The following is a 20940-nucleotide window of genomic DNA, read 5'->3' as shown; positions in this document are numbered from 1 at the left end:
GGAGAACAAATGGTTTTGAGCAGCGTCTCCTCTCCCTGCTTCTATTAGCCTTCATCCAACTCACGAGAAGCTTTTATCTTACTTTTCTGTTGGTAGTCATGAATAGCGTAGAAAATATTTTTAATTTTAAAATAAATTTTGTTTTTAAGCCTCTGCATATTTCCTAAACTGGTTATCTAAGTTTTCTCTTTTCCAAATACATTTTAATGATACTTTGGATACCAGCGAGTATTGAACTTGTGAGTACAGTAGTAGCTGCGCAAGTCTGAGGACCTGAGTTCGAGCCCCAGAACCCAGATGAAGGTAGAAGGAGAACGCTGACTCCATATGCTCACTGTTTCGTATGGACACCTGTACATCACACACACACACACACACACACACACACACCAACAATGATAAAATACCATTTTTAAAGAATTACATGCTAGAGGGAACAAGGAGACATAAATTATGGAAATGACTAGGTAGATAAAGGAAGACAGAGGCAAGAACTCGGTGTCTAGCAGATCACCAATTTTGAAGATGTTTTACACATCATAACACATCATTTTCAAGATAAATAACAGCAGTCATAAACCAGTTACAGGAGTTAGAAGCACTAATTCACTGGGTAGCACTTACTGTTTGTCCAGCATTGTGCAGGGTTCAAACAGCATGTCATCAAATTCCTCACAACCAGTATAATATGGAAACTTCCAGACCTCGGCACACTGAAATGTGGATGGGCAGAAAGTCTGCCTGGAGTGCAACCCAGTGAGGGGCTCAAACCCTGCTTCGTGTGACCTATCTGAAGCCTCTTCTCCTGGCCACTGATTGGTGCCCGAGGGGCTTCTCAGGGCTGATGGTATCTCAGAGACCTGCATTATGCAGACAAAAGTGGCCCAAACACTATTTTCCACGTGTCTCCAGAAGCTTCTGCGGACCACCAACTGTCTCCCATAATCCCCCTATCCTAATGGGGCATACACGTCAGGAAATAGGAGATGAAGACGTGGCCGGCAACTCAGACGCACCATGGACCATCAAGCCAAATATATGTATTAACCAGTGGTTAACCTCAGCGCCGTGCTCTTGATGAGCCTGGGACTTATCAGAAAGGAAATCACAAAGCCCTGTCCATGTGATGCTGACAGTCCAGCCAGGGGGGAGCAGGAAAGCAACAGTAAACAGCAAATCAGGCCATGAATTAAACACGAAGCAGAGAAAGAACCTAAGTTAAGGAGAACAGGAAGTTTGACAGCTCTAGAGGAAGCCCTACCAGGTGGCTGCAAAGGTAGACAGCAGGAAACCTACTCAAGTGCTGTGCATTTCCTACAGGGTACAGGGACGAATTCCAGACTAAACTGTCTCCGAGCACTGCTAAAGTCCGGGTTGACACCTGTGCTTCATCACTATCAGCATCATCATCGTCATCACCGCCATCATCATCATCATCATCATCATTATCATCAACAACAATTAATTATTATAGAACATCATTTATTAAGTAGATTACAGCATGCCAGACACCAGAGAGGCCATAATTTCATGAGCATGGTTTCATTTACTTGACATTTATTATATTTTTTTTCTATTTATTTTTAATTGATACTCAGGTGGATTTGCTTTGCTCGTGGCAGTAGATGAGAAGGGGCCCTACGTTGGCTTGCTTTCTTTGCCTCCCAGGGGGTTGCACAATGCCAGGCCCCCAGCACAGTGCACACAATGCAGAGATACCCAGAACCTATTTGCTGACACCTGAAAAACAAATACAGATTCATAGAAAAAACAGTGTGAGCACCAAAAATATGGATGGGGAAAAAAAAAAAAAATCAAATGGCAGGGGCCCCCGCCTGCGTGCACAACACCAGGAAAAGCTGTGGGAAAATAGGCAAGTGGGCCTCGGTGGGAAAACAAAAGCAGACACATCAAGGAAGACTTTGCCCTCCCATTTCCCTCCTGTTGCCAATTTTCTCCTCCCTCCTCCCAACCTTCCCCCCCTCCCCCAAACAGAGGATCCTTTGCCAAGGATGCCGCTTGATGGGTTCCTGAGCAGCCGGTGCTCCCTCATAATTGATAAACGGAGGTGTTTTCCAATCACCTTATAAATCACAGCATGGAAATGCTTACAGTCAGGGTGGGGAGGGGATGGGCTAGGTATAAGAAGCCTAAGTACCTTGAAAATAAAGAATCCCTCTTGCCAAATGACAAGGGTAATTTCTTTTAGCATAATTGCCTGCCTAGGTATTAACCACGAAATTACAGAAGGAAGAAAAAAAAAACCAACACCAATAACAGATATTACTATTTTTAAGGGAACAAAACAACACGGTGTATTCCACACCAGTATGTGATCATTAAATTACATAACATGTTATGCTTTAACCAGAAATGGCTTGCTTTTCCACCGTGCTTTAGCCTGTTTTCTTCCTCAAATTCTCTTGGAAGTAGGTGGAATATGAATCTCAAACTAATTTTTATTACATAAAAGAAAAAAAAAACACATCCAAAGCTAAAGAGGTCAGAATAGAAACAGCTGCAGCATCTGTCATGCTGAGAGACAAAGAGTTAATGAAATAAGAGACATCTATAATTGTTGAATTATTTTTTTTTATTCAACACGGTGTTCACAAGAGGGGCTCCTTTAATTTCATGGAAGGCTTTACTAGATATTAAATATTTCTGAGACTGCTTACAGCCAGAAATTGTGGATTTTTGTATACAACAGTCTATTGTTATGATTCTACCTAAAGAAAGCCAAATTAAAACTGATTTACTAAATAGGTTAAGGACAGCACATTCATTCACGATTTCAACCCTATTTCATGCTTAGACAGGCAGATCTTAATTATACACAAAAGAATACAAATGTTATTAGCATGATAATAATTATTTAGGAGATGTCCTCTTTTAAAAAAAATAAACTGGTATTGTCACTTCTGCAGCTACATTTTTCAACAGAGTGACAGCTTTGCTCGTCACAAATATGTTCAAAGTACATATACAATATTCAAAGCTACGCAGAAGCACTGGACTGTCTGAGCCAGATACGCAGAGCCTGCAACGCACTGCACACTGATAATTATGTCCCTACCCAGACTACTACATGCAAATACAATCCTTTGTGACATTTTGTCAAATATTTGGAGGATTCTGTACTCTTTATCATGTCCTCAGCAACAGTCAGGCACCCACAAACCAGTGTCACCCATAGCATAGACTGCAGCTCAGCTCAGGCATACAACGATGCCAAATTAATGAAAAGAAAATTAAAGATTGACAGGGAAGCAGCTTACCAGGCAGGGAGGGCCCTGGCAAACTGAAGTTTAAGTTTACTGCCTTGCTGAGCTGCCTGTGGCAGTCCTGGGAAATCTCTGCCGCTCCACCCTGCATTTCTGCATCCAGAGATGTAACTTTTGCATACAGTAGCCAATACATGACATCATGGACCAAAGAGGTTAAAGGTCCTGCATTTGGAAAATCTACACATGAGGTCAATATCTACTGTCAACGAACCCACACGTGATCAAAAGGAGAAAACGTTAAGAAGTGTCACAGGACTAAAGAGTTGGCTACAGTACAAGCAATGTATTTTTGAACATTAATTTGCCAGAAGTGTATCTGCTGTCTGTTGCTCCAGGCTGGCATTTTAATTATTTCTGGGACAAATGGATCAGTGATACACTGAAAATCTGTAGGGCTTCCTGTCAAATTAATAAAATAATAATGAAAGTAGTCATCTCCAACTGCAAACTGTCACAGTCTTTGAGAGGTCTGTAGTCATGTACATGGTTAAACAAACTCAGACGTTCCTGCGTCCTATTTGAAACCCTAAGTGTGGTGACATAAAATAGACTGTGTAGTGTCCATTGTATACAATGACACCCACTGTGACAAAACCCGACTATGTTTAATGACCTTTTTAAATCTTATACCTAGAGTCCATAAAAGCACTGTAATTCAGTTGTAAAACACACTTTAATAATCAAAATGCAGCTGTTAAAATAGCATTGCTCATAATTCTAACTTGAGGCAATTTTTTTGTTTTTAATGCAGAAGAGCAGACCACAGTTTAAAATTCCTATGAGGTCACTATTGGCCATTACAGTGTTTTTTTGCAACTTAATAATAGATGTTTTAAAGTTTAAGTGCGGCCTCAGGCACTCATAAGCATTTATTACAAATCGCTGGTCGCCTCCCTTATGCAGAGAGGAATAACATTTGCATACAGTAGCACGGATTAATAAGATAAAAAATCTGAAAAAGCCGTCAGTCAGGGAGTGAAACTGGCGCTAATAAAGCCCACTATATTCTTCGGAAATATCAAGCCGTCTGTTCCAATATTTTGCCATTCCCCGTGAGGTATACAAATCCAAATCAGATAAGTCTCAAGCCATGCCAGAGACATGCAGCGCTGCTCTCCAGTGGCACTCGGCTGAATCTTTTATTTATCTTCAGAGCAATTGTACATTCTAGTACACTAAAGACGGAAATAAACTGAACATCATTCATCGGAAAGTTTCATAAAACGGGGCCTCTCCTTCCTTGTTTGCTAAACCATGATTAGCGAGAAAAATGCACTGTGAAGGGCGGATCACGGCGAGGGAATGTAATAGCAGGCGTGGGACCACGGGGCAAGGGCTAGTTTAACAGAACAGCGTCTGGCCGGGTTGAAATGATGCTCTCATGAAACCAGACCTGAAGGAAGGAAAGAAGCTGCGTTAGGAAGAGGGGTCTACCACCTCTGCTCCTTGGTCTTAGGCTCAAACCCGAAGGCACCGGGGAAAGGCAATGCCAACGTGCACGCGTAATTTCACAAAAAACTACAAAGATCCTTGTTGTAAAAAGCACCGTGTGTGTGTCAGTCTCCCAAACTGCAGTATAACAGAACTGCACACGAAACCATGCCTGCCCCTCGGAACATTGCTAATTAAAAAGTACATCCGTTAGTGCTGTGGATGGGCATGAAGCTGCCCGTTGTTTCCAGCCCAAGTGAACATTGATAAAAGAAATTTATTTATTTATACATAATTATTATTGTTACCCTACTGAACAGTGCTGGGGATTTAGAGAAATGAGACTCCATGGTTCTAATTTTTCTTCAAGAAGTCTGCCATATTAACTCCACTGAATAATTACTGAAAAGTAATACACTCGTGTAATATTACCTTATGCAAAATTGCATTAATCAAAAAGTGAGGCTGCTGCAATCACGTAATTTGAGGGTGGGGGAAGGCATACATGCATAGCATATTTTCCTCAGGACTTATTTTCCTTGCAGCAGGGTATTACCTAATAGTTTTGTGGCGATGATCCCAAGAAAGAAGTAAATCAGAGAGTAAAAAAATAATATACAACCTAGCTGTGACACTGGGGGGTCGGGGCGGGCAGGGCACAGAAACAGCAATGGAATGTCCAGCCACTGCCATGCCACCTCCTCTGTCGCTCCGACTCTGGACACAATAAAATAAATCCCGCTTGACCTCTGTAAGGAGTCAGACTTCGTTCCCCCACACCAAGAACTAAACGTAGCAGCAGCTTAATTACACCCAGGAAGCCTTATAGAACCTGGGGCTTACGACAGAAAATGAACAATTTCTTGTGATGGGCTTTCTTCAGAAATTAAGAGGGGGGGGAAAAAGGAACAAATGTAATAGTGGGAAAGATCATCCCAGGTGTGCATGAAACGCGGTAAATTAGTAAGGGTTCTTGTGCATGCATAATGTATTATAAACAGGCAAGTCCTAACCGCACTCATGTGGGTGCCACCGTTTTTTATAGCCTTTTGTCTCCTAAGTTTTGCAGTGGAGAGTGGAGAGCTGCCACTCAGAATATAGACTCCTAGAGCCACAGGGGAACACGAAAGAGAGCGCTCATTAGAAATGTGCATTTTGTTTCTTAATTCTGAAAAGGCGAGGTGGCAAGGCGGCAGGACGGGCTGCTGGCTGGTTGTTGTTATTTTTGTAGTGGTTGTGGTGGTGGTGGTGGCTGTTGCTGTTGTTGTGAAAATCGTTATTTATTTATTTATTTATTTATTTATTTATTTATTTTGCTAGATTCATCTCAGTTGTTGCTGTGCCTGCAGAGTGTGGTCTCTCCCACTAGCCTCTCCCGGGCTGGCTGTGAATAGTGCCCATTTTGAGATTAGGAGATTAGGTTATTCATCACTTGAGATGCTCCCTGCTGCGCTGCTACTATCCGAGCGCAGCCAAATCAAAACATCTCTGGAAGGCATTTCAGAATAATTGAATGCATCATAATTTCCCTATTAATACATATCTCATATTACAGATTATGCATGAAATGTTCACATTATCTGTTACTTTTTGTTAACGTCTTGCTTCTTGCCAGTAAATTTAATACACAGAGTGAATCAGCATGCTATGAGAAAGGGATAGGTTACTGATAGCTATTATTTTTTTTATTTTTTTATTTTTTTAGGATTCAGTAGAAAATTAAAGTAAATCGATCATTTTATAGCCCCACTGGAATGGCTACAAGGGCATGTTGCTAAGCAAATGGTAATTTAAATGTACTGTGTGATTTTTCTATGCAATTTACTGAAGGCAGATTTTATTTCTCAGTTAATATCAGATGTCCTTTATCTCTTACTGCATGGTATATCGGTGATTGACAAATTATTAATCTGTGTTTTAATCAAATGCCACAGCCTGACAGCTAACCTTGTAGGCACCGTAGGAGTCACGTCCGGTACCCTGCAAGAACGGGGCTACTAGTAATACCTAAATGGGCACAGGTGAGCAATTCCGCCTTCACTGGTATAAGCAGTGTGCATTAAATTCTCATGGGAAAGCAACTGTAACAAATGCAAATGAAATTTAGTAAAAGTGTTCACACCTCACAATACAAAGTTCTATCCAGCATTTTAGAACTGAGAATTTGTGTGTCATGACAGCGATACAACTACAATATATCCATTTTAAAAATAGTTTCTGATTTTGTTCATCTTTTCAATACACTATGGAAGCATGCAATTAACTACTGAGAATATGATAAACATTTGAAAACAATTACATATTAGGCACACTGCAGACTTGTCCGCAGGGCATACTCCAATAGTAAATAATTATTTTTCCTCCTTCTTTAAAAAATAGGAGCAGTCCTGTGTACCAGGGTGGTTTCATCTTTGTAATGAATCAAAGGTTCTATATTTTAAGACAAATAAGATCGTGAAGAGAAGCTCTGCTTGTTGACATCCATCATTTTTATGAAATTAAAAAGGAAGACGGGGTGGGGGGGAGACCCATTTACCCTTCAGGTTGCTAACGTGAAGGCAAGATCCTCCCATTGCTGGTACACAGAATGTAGTATTGTCATTAATGAAAAAGTTAATGGGCCATTTTCTTATATATCAATTTACATTTTACAATTTGAGTACACAAATGATATGTACAGCAGAGAGCTGATTATTTTTGCTCAAGGAAATAGTTTTAATGTGTTTTTATGGACATCAAATGATGCAGCCACCGAGTGGAAATCGATGACAGCTCTTGGGCTGTGAGCAACAGTCCTTGGATGAAAGGTCTGCTGGGGCAATAATGTTCTGTGGAGGGCCTGAACAGTAAAAAATGGGAAACAAGGAGTACGCTGGGGTGTTTGAAAGGTAGACCAGCAGATGGGATTTGGAGTGTGTCACTCACTCACACACTCACGTGCTATTCCCACCTTCAAGAAAGAAATGTCTTTAAAGGAGACGGTGCCTGCGTGACAGCGACAGAAAGACATTGCTGAGTCTGACTGATAAATATCAATTTCTGAAATTAGACATGGCTTACCATATAAGGAATGAATTTTAATAACAACTTTACGCCACAGTCCCAAGTCACTTTTGCTACACTAACTCCTTTGCCAAGGATCGCTTTCCCCATACCGCCCCCACCAAATGGCAGCCACTGTCACGGGCAGGAACGTTCCCAGGAATACCACACAACCGTGTTGTGAAGGGGATGTGGAGAGGTGTTTCTTGAAATGATTCATGCAGAACCTCTTTTCCATAGAGCATAGAGTAAAGTCAGAGGCCTACTGTGAGATGAAAAAATGCAGGCTTTTGTCTGGGGCTTCCAGGATTGGAGTACAGGCCATTGCCTGTGACAGCTCTGTATTCATCCCTGTTGCTGTGAGCCTCTGCCTGGGAGGTTAACTGAGGATCTCTCTGGCTGAGACAACACACAACACACACACACACACACACACACACACACACACACACACACTCACACAAATAACCACAAACACATACACACACACTCACAGACATACACACAAATACATGCAAACACACTTGCAGACGTATACACAAACACACACTCACACACACATACACACATACACTCTCTCTCTCTCACACACACACACACACACACACACACTCACACACACACATACTAAGCCAACAAAATGTCAAGACATCTGAATGAGAGTTGAAAGTTCATGAACTCATTTATCTCCCACTTAAATTTGCATATTGGGGAAAGGAGGTTCAATATTCTTCCATCAAACAGAATCCTCCTGAAAAATAAATGAAAAAGCTTTTATAATAAAAGACAAAAAGTGAGTCCAAGTACTTTGAGTAGCACAAGCTCTGGGTGGGACTTTTCATATCTAAGCATGATTTATGCTGAAAGAAAAACTTACAAGGCCATATAATCACTTTTAAAAAATCATTTCACTGATACCTTTTCACTTCTTCGTGAAATGTATTTGGAAGAGAAAGGGGACACACACAAAAAACAAACAAACAAACATAAAATCAGAAATAAGCATGACCTGATAATAAAACTGACCATAAGCTGTATCGGGGAAAATTAAGTGAGGAAAAATTAATACTGTTAAAGTTTGATTAAAACATATGATTTTCCAAAACACAGCACAAATGGGAAATTCAATTATTTTTAAGTTCATAGTGAAGGGGCTCCCTCAAAGGAAGCACCCAAGTGCATGTGAATATAAGCAGGAGCCATCCTGGAGACAGACAAATTGTTCTTCATGATGAACTACAAGTGATGGAGGTGGAAAAGCATTGCTCCGGGAACTTAGGGTTATCACAGCTTTATATTTCTTCCTTCTTTCCTTTTGTAAAACAATTCAAAAATGGACAAATTGACAAAGCTTTCCTGAAGGCTTACGGCGTGTGTGCTGCTGTCACGGCTTCCTACCCTGCTGCAAGCCTCACTTACAAGTGCTGCCTTTTGGTAGTGATGAGCAAATGTCCCCAGGCTGCCTTCATCTTCACCGCCTGGAGACATCCCAGGGACAACTGCAGCCAAAGCCTGTGGAAAGCCCTTGCCCCAAGAAAACAGAATTATGAGCCAACGGGGTACCCAGGTATGGGTGTGGAAAAGATGATGGCTGAAAGATGTGAAAACTGAAATTTGTGTGCCAAGATTATTAAATTTGGAAAGGGTCCTAGAAAAATATTTTAGCTTCCATCCTTATTCAAAGGAAAAGTCCTCCCCACACACCCCTGCTCAAAACAAAAGGACCTCTTTAACTTCCATCACTGACCCAGAAATCCTACTTCTGCTAATATTCCAATGCATTCTCAAAGGCCAGCATCACTACCTTTAGGCCTACACTGGAGAAGAAATGGTTTAGATCTGCTCTTTAGCTGTCTTCTAGGCATGACTAAAGGCTGAAGAAAATGAACTGACCTCCTATGAATATGAACTAACTTACAGTATACCAGCTTTCTTGTAAAAGAGACAGGGGCAGAGGTATGTGTGCTTTGTAATCCTGCCGTGTAAGGACACACACACACACACACACACACACACACATAGACACGCATACACACAGACACACACACACAGACAGACACACACACAGCACACACAGACAGACAGACAGACACACACACACACACACACCGGCATTCCATTAATACCAGTTTGCTACACAGCTAAAACACCGAGGTTCCCACGTGGGTCCCTATCCTACTGTGAAGAGCTCTTTCGAACTTGTCAGTCCTACCTGATTCGCTAGGAAGTCAAAAGTGCTATGATCTTGAGTCTGTTTTCTCAGAACTGGAGTGATATTATCCACGAGTTAAAGTGTAACAAAATTTGCATTTTCTTTCCAGGCTATATCGAAAACTCCCACTCTTATGTTCCCCATAGATTGGGAATGGTTATCTCCAGTGGAATGATATACCACCTGGAAAAAAATCCAACAGTAACATGATTTCATTCCAACATCCCCTATAATGTGAAGTGATTAGTCTCTGGTACCCAAACAGATCATTGTTACAAAATATCCAATGCCCTTTCTCTAAAAACCATGCTATAAAATAAACAATCCAAATGTTATGTCAGCTATCATCGCAACTCCGAGAAAATGATTTATCATCTTCATTCTAAAGGATATTCTGGTTTCCATACATAGGCACACATGCATTTTACTGAGAGCACGTACAATCCCCGTTCGGCGTCACGGATCAAGCATGGCCTTTGAGACTTAATGGTCTTTAAAGTCACATCTTTCAATAAATAAAAGTTTTTCTCCATCAAGGAAGTATTACCATAATTTTGTTTTCAAAGAAGATATTTTTAATTCTCTGACACCAAATAAAGCAGTCCAGGCCAGAGGATTATTTTTCAAGGCTAACATCTTTTGCATTAAGTCACAGTACCCATGATACTCACATTTCTCATGTGACAGTGAGCTGCAGGTCCTACTTGGGAGACTACAACTTTCTTTCATTCGTACTCTCAGACTGTAATAGAAGAGCACTGGGGTTATACGTGTGCCTCTTCATGCAAGAGTGAACAAATGCTCCTCTGACCAAAATATATATATATATATATATATATATTTGTAAACCCTAAACTTCTCTTTTGGGGGAATGGCTCCACAGGAGTCTGAACAGCACAAGAGCCAGGACCTTTTATAGGCAGGTTTTGTAGCTAAATAAAAAATACATAGAAAACATCTCACAAAAATGGACCAAATCGATAAAGCAAATAAGCGCTTCTCTTCAGCACTCAGCAGGTACAGACTTATTTTCCCACCATTCTAAAGTAAATCAGCAATCTATCCTGAAAAATAAAAAGAATATTTCACCGCAAATTGACTGCATTTAATAAAATTCAAGCTCTCCTGCCCAGACAGAGAAAAATTGAAATCAATAGTCAAATTCTCCATCTCCTTTTCAATGAGAGAAACTAGCGCATAACTTTATTGTTGCCCCCACGAATTACCCCGCGGCTCTTTGGGTTGTGGCAAGATCCCTGCCAGTTCTTTACTGTTCAGGTAAGGAACTGGGACAAAGCTCAGGGAAGAAATCAACAAGCGCCTATCTCCTTGGCAAACAGATGGATTGAAAAATAATAATTTCTTTGTTAAGAATGCAGTCAGCATGCCAATCCTTGACACGCATTGTTGGGAAGCCTATTATCATTTTTTTTCATATTGGGAGACTCTTCTAGAATAGATTTTTGTCGCAATTTCTCTAAAACAGTACGATGCAATTTGAATTGGTTAAAGAAAATAGGAAGGAGGGAAGAAAGAAGTGAGGAGAGGCTGTGAAGGGAGGAGGGGAGGGGACTGAATAGGGTACTTCAGCCACCATTGTACAGTGCTGTGACACGGGCACCATGATGGGGCCTGGGTAAACACAAGCTGTGGCTGACGTCTGAGTGAGCCATCCCACCATGGTGATGAGTTTGCCAACTTCTTGGGAAGAAGATGCTCTGCTCCCTCCCGAGGGCCAGGCTTTCCTGGCCTTTGCTGCTGTTGGGAGTTGTACATGTGGAAAGGTCCTAGGGCCAAATCTGTGGCACTTCGGTGCCCCCTTGTGTCCAATTTGGCACCAGCATGAAGGACACCAAGTCTATGCAGAAAGTGAGAGTGGGGAATGTCTTGCTGAAGACTGCAGGGTGGAGTTTGGAAGAGTTGGGTAAGTTCTGCTTCTCCATTGTTGCTGGAGTATGGAGAGATTTCCATGCCACTTTTTATCACCACTCTTTGGAAGTTCCCAGCTGGGCTGGGACCATAAACGAGAGTAAATGGCCACTCGGCCTTGCACCTAGACCTATCAATACACAAGAGATCTTATAAAACTGATAACGTAAGTATCAATACTTAAAATTGAGAGAGTACTTGACATCTTTTTGATAAGTCATTGCTCAGTCTCAAATCTCTCTGAAATGTTATCCTTTTTTTTTTAACACGTTTTCATGACACTATTTTATTCTGCCCATCATTATTCTTTTCCTCTACATGCAAAATGACTTTGTGGAAAATTGGGTCACCAATGGATGAAAGAAAAGAGCTACATTTATCAGCCCTATTCCTACTCACTGACACACACACTTCAAAGCAGTAAAACCCAATTCTACATGTAATACAGCTTGGAAAGTTTTAAAATTTGATGTTGGGATGAGGGCAAAGGACAATTTCCCCATAAATACAAATTTGCTTCTGATGTTTATCTCTGCAGATGGTTTGACTGAAGACCCAGAATTGGATTGCAGTTCTGTCTGCAAAAATTACGTAGAAATGATCTACTCCTTCTCAACACATTTATTCACACAGTTCCAAAGGCATTCTGATGTGGAGGATATAGGTTTTCTTTGAAGGAAACAACTCTTAGGGATTTCAAACTTCATTATGTATCAAAGGGTGGGAAATGAGGGAGCCAGTGATAAACCAGAGAAATAAAAGGCAGAGAACACACACACACACACACACACACCACACCAACACACCACACAAAACAGACACAAAACAAAACAAAACCAACACATAACAACACATGGATGAAAACAGGAAGAGAAGAGAGTGAGCCAGACCCTAGGTCATGGTTAAGAGTGTACTTTCTGGGGCTGGAGAGATGGCTCAGTGGTCAAGAGCACTGCCTGCTCTTCCAAAGGAGCAGGGTTCAATTCCTAGCACCCACATGGCAGCTCACAACTGTCTGTAAAATATCTAAAAAAAAAAAAAAAAAGTGTACTTTCTGACCTGGATAGAAAAAGGGTACAGTTTTGTTTTCTCTTTTTTTCTGGAAATAACTAAAACTCTCCATAAAGATTAGGAATCTCCACTTATAGCTCTCTTTCTGCACCTTATAACACAGTGGGTCTCAGAGACGACAGATGCTCACTGCAAAGGCCAGTCCAACCCTCGTTGAGACATTGCCACTCTGACTCAGGATCCATTTAGTATTTTCAGTAGGTTGAGGACAGGAGCTCTTTGGTTTGGTGGTCTTTGTGGATACTAACTACTACCGAGTGGTACTTCCTTAGATCACTCCAACCAAGAGATCACAGGTTAAGGAAAGAAATCAATGGGCTTTGGTCTTCTTTCCCAATTGCATCTCCACCGTATCTTACAGCAGACTGTTCGATTTTAATCTTCATTTGCTGTCAATATTACATGTGATTGGTTCATTTTTTTTTCTTTGATCAGAATGCACTGGACTTCTGCACACATACTTCCTACACCTAACCATATTTACTTTAAGAAAATCTTCCTCTGAAGAAGGTGGACTGCGAGTCTCTATAAGAATGCAAGTTCATTCCTATAATTGGCACAAAACCCTATTGTCTTGACACTCGTCAGAGCACCGCTCAACCCAGGGTGCTTAACCTTTCACTGACAGGGCTGAGCTCAGAACACTTGGAAGCTACGGTCAAAGGGAGTCATGTGTTTTACCAGTAAAGCACAAGGTTTCTAAGTGAGTTGTGGTTCCTACACACAGAAGTGAGAGACTTCACAGTTATCCACAGAGTATAAACAAGGTTGCAGTCCGCTCTAAAAGTTTCATATCTTTGCCTTTTCATCACAATGTATCATTTGTGAAAATGGAGCAGAGTGTTTCTGTGACAGTTGGGACTTGGGTTTCTCAGGACCTAGGACTCAACCATGGTACCTTGATCTAGGTATATACACTCAAAGATAACCACCGGGAAGAATTAGCCCATCCCTTCTCTCAGAAGGTGCCATTAGCCTAAGGTTTTCTTGAACAATAGAGGGTGCCCTACAGCACATGTGAAATAAGACAAGAATCCTGTCAAGGAAAATGCCTGCATTCTGCCTTGATTTGCTTTCCACACCTCAGATTCTCTTGCCTTATTCTCTTATTTCACTTGCCTTTGATACAAAGAGGTTTTTTGTTTGTTTGTTTTGGTTGTTGTTGTTGTTGTTTCAAAAAAAGAGAGTTTCTCTCTGTAGCCTTGGCTGTCCTGGACTCACTTTGTAGACCAAACTGGCCTCGAACTCGGAGCAATCTGCCTGCCTCTGCCTCCCGAGTGCTGGAAGAAAAGCTTTTCTATGATTATCTAAGCTACCAATCCCTACTCAAGCATTCATAATACCTATCCACCTGTGCTTTCATCTTTAGCAGGTACTATTGTGACACTTGTGTATTTCTACCTGGCAATCTCTTCCGGTACCCACGGGGTCTATGATAGGAATAGGTGCATGGCAAGCGCTCAAGGAATATTTGTAAAATGGCCAACTGCATGAACTGTGAGTACTTACAATTTTCCATATGTAACCTCACACCTTTACCACAATCACAAACCAGGTATGGTGGTAAATGTCTCTAGTTTCAGCACTTGTGGGGCCGAGGCAGAAAGATAGCATGTCTTAGACCAACCTGGCCTATAGAGAAAGAATTCTGTCACAAAACCACCAGCATCATCAGCACTATACAGAGCACCAGTGCCAACCCCAGCACTGCCAACAACACCAGCATCCTAAGTATCAATACCAGCACCAGCACCAGCATCAGCACCAGCATCAGCACCATAACATCAACACCATCAGTACCACCATCATCAGCACCAGCAGCAGAAAAAGAAAAGAGTTAAAGAACCTCTGTTTCAACTAATAGCACTTTCCTTTCCAATGCATGTATGTGAGTATTCTGACATGCAGTTCTCATACTCTATCAGGAATCCAAGTCACCTAGGGAGCTTGTTAAAAGTCAGATCACTAGGCTCCACCCCCGGAGTTTCTGATTCAGTGAGTGAGCGTCTAAGAATCTGCATCTCTAACAATCTTCCAGATGATGTTGGTGCTGTTGATTTACGGCCCACGCTAAACATCACTTTTTCTCTAAAATCTTGCAGTCACGGTTGTTCAGCATGTTAAGCAGCGGGTGCTTGTTAAGTATTTTTGAGAAATTAAAACACAGACATGTTTAGGAATGCAATGTAAACTTCCCATGCATTTTTAAAACAGAAAGAAATGGCTTGCCGGCTGGGGTTGATTCATTACGCACCAAGAGTTCCAACCTCATTAGGAGGCTTTAAGTGCAATGGGGTGAAGAGGCCTGATAAGGCCAAGTAAGAGTTGGAGTGGAGTCTCCCACATGCTCCTGGTTCTGCAGTGCATTGACTTTCTCCCTAGGGTCCTCAGAGGAAACACTGAGGTCTGCTCTAGAGTGGGGTGGCCCTCTTTTTGGCCGGTGACAGCTCTGAGATGGTCATAGGAAACACAGTGCAACTTGGCAGTTAGTGGCAAGCATCCAGAGACTCTCATTTGCCAGAACTCACCACAAAGTGCGACGGTAATGCCATGCCATCTGTTATCTGGGTCAGCCATCTGGGTGGCCTATTACTTTTAAATTATCCTCTTGGGAGTTGAGTTTCATCTTTTTTCCTTCACCTAAAAACAGAAGGAATTCAGCCATGAGGTCTGGTTTAAGGAATTTAGTTCTGGTTTTTACTTGTAATGCTAGCACTTCTGTGACCATGACAGGACGAAGGAAGACCCAGCTAATCTGTGTTATACCCTAAGTTCAAGGCCATCCTGGACCATATGAGATCCTGATCTAAAAGTTAGTTCCATTTGAAAGTGATTTAATATGTTTACAAAACATAACCCTACACAGTTCCTATCTGTAAGAGCCCCACGGTGCTGATTACCATGTAAGCTGACCCAGAGCAAGCTTGGAGCTTGTTCTATGACTAAGATCTTCTTCTAGTTTCAGACTATGGATAAAGTGCAGTCCAGAGGTTCTTCATCAGCTTTCTCCCTGAAGAGCCTTTAAAAAAAATCCAATTAATATTGTTCCTGAGAGTCCATTCAGCTAATACTGCTCTAGACTGCTTCACAGTTAACATGATGAGAGCCTCTGTGGTGAGTGTTCATGGGCTGGTTCCCAAGGCTGTCACAACCAAGGAAACACCTCCATCTATCTAAATTTTTTGTTCTCTTCTCCCAAATAAAATCAAGGCCTGTCTCTCAGAAAGACACCCACTGATTCCTTTTTCACATCCTACAAGCACTAGTCTTGGAGATTTATTTAAGGTTTTAATAGATTGGAAACTATCCTCACACACGTGCTATTTTCTACTCCAAACGCTTCGGGCATCCACCCCTCCTCCAGTGCTGAAACTTTATTTCTGTTATTCCAGATGTATGTGCCAATCAGTTTAGCTCCTGCCAATTCTTGTTTATTAATAATGCTAACGAAAGAACTGAAATTCTACCAGATTTCAATCTTTTTTCACGCCTCAATAATGAGTTCTAAAAGGAATGAATTCTGATATTGTCGCAACAACTCAAAGGACTAGATGCAATGAGAAATTTGACTGGCTTTTACCTACCTTGCACAAGCTCAGGACTATGCGTGGCGCTAACTGCCACTGTACATGTGCAGATAATTTGCATTTTCATTGTTCTTTATTTTATGTTATTAGTTATTCATGAGATGAATATCGCATTCTACAACTAATCTATAAAGCCTTTGCTTTAAATAACAACGCGCCGTTTTTGTTGTAGTAGGGAGAATGGAGAATGGATGTCCATTTAGAGATCTCATATAGAGAGCTGAATAATAAAAGGCATATGAGATCTCTCTAGCTTTATGCAAAATTGGGAACTCAAAGAGACTTGTGGTGAGTTGAAAAATAATAGTGCCACAGAGGTCTATACATTTAAGGCCATAGTAGGCAGCAAGACCTATTGAGGAAGGTCTCTCACGAGCCAGCCAAGAGGAAGAGAAAGTAAAGGTTAACCATACAACATGATGATCCTGTAAATGACTAATTATTCTTCTCACCAAACAGCGCAATCTGCACGTGAGGCAAGACACCAATGCAGAAAGCATCTGAGCTCAGTTTATTTTCAACTGGAAACGGTCCAAGTTTCATGCACAGTGGTTTCTACTCCCCTGAATAAAGGCTCATGTCTGCATTAACACATATTAAAAAGAAAAAAAAAAAAAAAAGATTCTCCTCTCGTTCTTGGTTCTCATGGAAGAGCATGTATTTCAATAAAAGAATAAAACATTCGAATGTGCCTGGGAGGCCGCAGCTTCATGCGGGAGGATTTGTCGGAGAACGAGTGTCTCAATTGCTGCTGTGCACTTAGCATTGTGTCCTCTCCAGTCTGCATGTGAATGCTGGACAGAGACAACCTTGGGTATGTCACTCTAAAGGTAGAGCGATGACTACATTTGTCAAGGGTGGAGCAAGTAGGGCCTTCACTTTGTACTCAAAGGATTTCCCTGTAATCCTCCAGTGGCTATCTAGGAAGGGACTGGTTCACCTTAGAGACCTCAAACTGCTGGCTCTTGACAGGTGTTGCATGGAGGGAATTATCTCCTAGGGACTAAAAAAAAAAACCTATAAGAAAACTCAATTGAAAAATTAATATAGTTGTGAAACTCGGAAATTCTGATAGAAAGATACAGATGGCTATAATAACAGAACCTAAACAGAAGGGCGAAGTAGAAAGCGGAAGCTAAGTCTTGAGATATTTAAACCAAAAGAAAGGTTTGTTTTTCTTGCTATTGTTGTTGTAGTGTTTGTATGTCCCCACATGTGAAACTTTATAAGTGTCCCTAAATAATACAGCAGTGATCAGTTTTATGGAATTTCTGTGTGGCAGACACAGCAGCAAACTCCAAGGCTCCCCTCTCTATTCTAAGAGGTCACATTAGCAAGATACCATCATGGTCTCCATGATACAAATGTGGGAACTGAGATGCAGAGAGTTTAAGAACCTTGATTAGGGCCACATGGCTAATAAATGGCAGAGTGAGAATCACAGTGCAGGGGTTTGTCTCCAAAGTGGGTTCTTATACCATATATGTTAAGTTGCCTCTCACATTGCATAAACACCACAGTGCAGGACTGTGGATCTCACTGAGGGTGAACTAATTCTTTCTGGCAATGTGGACTGTTGCAAAACTCAAAATTTACATAACACGCCCAAGAAATCGTGCACATATACTCTAGTTTATGATAACTAGATATGCATGTATAATGCTCTTCAGTTTTAAATGATTGCCCTGAGAAAATTTGATTCCTTGACATTATAGAACCTATTTAGCCAATTCAACACTGGTGGGCATTTTTCAATTGGAAAGACATAGACAGATAAGGCAAAACATTGGACAAATGCAGTATATCTTTTGGTCAACCATTTGTTCTTTCTTTAAATGTCTATCCCATCCCAGGCTTCATGCTTTGGGTGACACTTTTCCCTTTTGGTCCTCTATCCCAGATAACTCACACAGTATGTGTCTTACCCTTAGCTATTGGGAACTTGTATAGATGGCGTTTCAGCTTTGGACGTTTTATTCAGTGAGATCATCCTTAGTACCCCAAACTTCAAATGTATGGAATGAATTAGCAAAGAACAAGAACGTCTTTTCGGGGGGAGTGTTCCTTATCTTTTGATCCCAAAGTCTTGGAGACACTAAAGAGAGACTAAACTACTGAACATTGAAATGTGTCCATGCTTGGCAATGAAGGCTGAGTGGTGGATGGGCTTGCACACTGAAAGCATCTCCAAAGAAAGAAACTTCACACAAAGCCTCAACTGAGACGGTTCATACACCGTTGATTATACACCTGTAGCCACCATGTTGACAAAAGTGGACAAGGGCCAACATGTCCCAGGAGAAGCGTTCTTCTCATTCTTCCCTCAAACTGAAGCTTCTGCACCTCACCTTCACCTCAAGCTTCTGACACTCAGAATTGTGCTGAGCTACTACAAACCTAGATGGCATTCTTCCTCTGCTAAGGCCATACCCCTGCTAAGAAAATAGGATGGGACACTGAACTCCGATGCGCTCCACCACATAAGCACAGCTAGCATTCCAAAGTGGCATGACAACAGACCTCCCTTTATGGATGTCATTTTCTGTTCAAAAATCCCGTAACGGGCGTGTAACAAGGAGCCAACCAGAGGCCCTGGCCACTAGCAATACCAGAGGCAAATGTATTAGCGGGTAAATTCTTTCTCTGTGTGGGGGCCATACATAGCTCTTGCCAATTCATTGGTGCTGCCCGAGGGATCCAAAAGCTCCTTATCTCCATGAGTGGGGCACATCCCTGGAGTCCCACCACGCAGACGAACAAGCTGTCTTGAACACCATGAAGTGGAGGCAAATATAAACCATAGCTGGTACAAGGCCTTGTCTCGGGAAGCAAATAGACAGAAAAACAAAACAAAAGCAAAATTAGGAAGTCTGTTGAATGTAGGACAAAATGCAAAATACAGATAAAGAAAAACCTAAGTGATAGTTCCTTCTGATATTTTTCCATGAACATGTGCTTACAGAGTGAGGTAATAGTGTTTGACAGATTCTGATTTATAGGACTACCACCCAACATTTATCAAGCATGAGAGGTGATAGGAGTTTTCTTTCCAGCTTTGAGAAGAACCTCGGCTGGACACAGCTCTGCAGGGGCTCCAGGATGAGCCCAGCCCTGGAGTTGAAGAGCTGAGCTTCCAACCTGGGTCCCCACCCGCCAAGCCGTGAGACCTGGACCCTCCTACTGATTTCCCAATGTTCCCCCATGCCTTGTCTCACCATGTTTCCGTGGAGACTAATTGTAAGAATGTATCTCATCAGGCTGTTCTGAGACTGTGGTAAGAAAAATGTGTGAAAAAATGATAAGCATTATGCTGGCTTCTTTTGAGCAGCTCATAAAAGCCGGCTGATTAAGTAACTCCTCATATGATTATTTCTTAAGAGGACATTCCTAGAGAAAAAAAAATCGAAGGGTCACGGAGGCCAATCCCAATTCCTATAATTTTCACCCATGATGCTGTTTTACCAGTTTCCTCTCCCATCATTAAGAAAAGTGGAAACAAGATTCCTTTCTTTGGGAGAGGTTCAGTCCTTTGTGACAGTGGCAGGCAGCATGGGGCACAAGATCCCAGGCCCCTCCCAAATTCTCTATTTATTTGGAAGCCCCGGCGTATTGACCTTGAAGCTTTCAGACTTTCAGTGACTTCATCTATTAAGGAAAGGGAACAGGAAAGCAGGTATTAGCCCCAAAATGCCTGATGGGGTAGCAGGTCAAATAAGCATTCCTTGGAAAAGATCTCTGAATCTGCTTTTGTTGCAGATGTGGCTCCCACTAGGGACCTGACACTACCTAGTCCTGGATTCCTATAATGGCAGGCTTCTACTGCAATTCATTTCAGCCTATAGCGAGCATCTATTTATTATATTTCACAACTGAACAAAACCATGGATGCTAGAAACAGAAGAATCAGGAAAACAAGCAGTCACAAAAGTAGCTGGGAACAAGTCTTGAAGAGGGAAGGGTATGCCTTAGATATTCAATAGAATCTCAGTAAAATTAAATGTTTGAATATTTTAGTTTTAAATTCCATTGAGGACATTTTTCACCATGTCTCCAAACTCTTCCACCAAGACTGTCTGCAGAAGAGAAATGGAGAGAAGCAAACCAGTCACACCCATCACAGGAAGAGAAGGGAAAAGGAAAGAAAAGAAAAAGAAAACAAAGAAGAAAGTGGAAATGAGAAGCCACCAGCCCCTGCCTGCACCTTGGTCTCACAGACTATGTTCCCAAGCACAGCCTGTCTGCCTGACTGTGCCTGAGGTGCTGGGGTCTAGCTGAATGGCCAGTGGGGGGGTGGGGTGAGGAAGGGCGTGTCCTGGTCTCTAGCAATACCACCTTTGTCCAGCATCCAGAGAAGATCAGCCCCATCCCACCAACTTGTGTC

Source organism: Acomys russatus, chromosome 22, assembly GCF_903995435.1.
Source record: "Acomys russatus chromosome 22, mAcoRus1.1, whole genome shotgun sequence".
Classification (NCBI taxonomy): Eukaryota; Metazoa; Chordata; class Mammalia; order Rodentia; family Muridae; genus Acomys; species Acomys russatus.
Note: the sequence above shows the minus strand (reverse complement) of the source record.